Consider the following 1,720-nt stretch of genomic DNA (forward strand, 5'->3'; position numbering starts at 1 on the left):
GGGCGCATACTTTGAATAAAATATTTGTTATCATTCTCTTGAAATAAATGTGTTTTTTTCTTGAAAAAATACCGGTTTCATATGTATACACCTGGTAATACCTTCTCTGACGAGAATGCAAAAATTATTATTCTCATCCATGTGCGAGGTCACGTCGGCACCCAGACTAGATCGGCAAACAAATTTAAGGCCAACTTTTGTATTCATAAGAACTCTGGACAATAGGCCACTCAGTAGTGCGAAATATGTTTGTTTTATTTATATTCGCTTTAACAATTAATTTATTTTACAATACAAAAATTCACGAGAAAAAGAGTTAAAAAATGTTGTTTTTTTTAACTATTCTGAACTGTGGCTTATGAGGATGGTTTTTCCATTGACTATCAATAATGTAGGTATAGAGTAAAGGTTAAGACTCTCGATTGCTAAGCAATAGATTCAAATATAGATGTATGTATCGAAACCCCGTAGGGTTAGAAATTTTATTTGTAATATAATGTTTAAAAATGTAATATACGTATTTATTCTTAGCAGGAACATTAACGTTTATAACAAAAATACTCGCGCAATCAATTATTATTTATTTTTGAATACCTATTTTGTTATATCCTTAGAGACTTAGAGTATAGCAATGGTGGGTGTTAAAATTATATTTAAGAGCAATGCTGTCCCTGCATTGTTGAGCAAGGCTATGTCGATCTCGTTAAACACAACTGGCCCAATCACTAGTTGGGCCGACCTTCGGCTAACAAGGTTGGACAGAGTTGTACAAAGTCGGGCCGACTTTGCGCCGATGGGAAATTCGCACATGGACATTATTCGTTAATTGCGTGTCATTAGTTCCAGAAAATATCATTTCGCGATTTACCGAGGAAAAAATGTTTAAACAAATTTAAGTTTTTCAAATAATTTTAAAAAGATTAAACAAGAAAACATTACTCTTGATATTCATCAATTGTATAATTTATCTCGAAAAATTATGTAATTGATGTAATTGTATCTAATAAGCCGGAAAATTAGTAGTTTGGAAATCTAATTTTGATTTGTGATTTTTTTTCATGCTATAATTTGAGTGCATCAAATTATTCATAAGAAAGCAGATTTCTGTTCGATCTTAAATGAACTGCAGTTGTCACTCAGGTGAGCACTCAGACATGAACAAACAAATGCAGAGCGGGCTATAATGAGTTAGTTTCCACCCACCGTCAGCCCCAAGAATTTCACTGTACTTCTTGTTTTCCATTTTTTCGAATACCGAGCTTTCCACGCTTAAAATTCCATGTTTATTTCAAATCCAAGGGGCATGCGCGAGTTAGTGTCGGACGATTTGGAAAAAATAGGGAATTTCTTTTTTCGGAAAATGAACAAAATGCTGGGCGATGGATCACGAAAAATCGAAAGTCAAATTTTTACAGTTATAAATTTGGACCACTCTTGTAAAACATTTAGACAGAAAAATTCTATACATGTCAGTACTATCAATTAATTTGTTTAGAATAATTCAAGAAATTACCTCCATGCATTGTGAGGGGCCATGTATAAATTACATAAAATTTCTTTTCTGAAATTTTAAACCAGGTAACCCCTCTTTGGGTCCATAAGATTTGAACGTTCCCCCCATCTGACGTTATTTTTTCCGACTAAATTTTTTCGTGAATTTCTGATTATTACATTTATTATTAGAAAGTTTTGGTGGTAAATTTCAAGTAATACTGTTACA

The sequence above is a fragment of the Belonocnema kinseyi genome, chromosome 4 (genome assembly GCF_010883055.1).
Source record: "Belonocnema kinseyi isolate 2016_QV_RU_SX_M_011 chromosome 4, B_treatae_v1, whole genome shotgun sequence".
NCBI classification, from domain to species: domain Eukaryota; kingdom Metazoa; phylum Arthropoda; class Insecta; order Hymenoptera; family Cynipidae; genus Belonocnema; species Belonocnema kinseyi.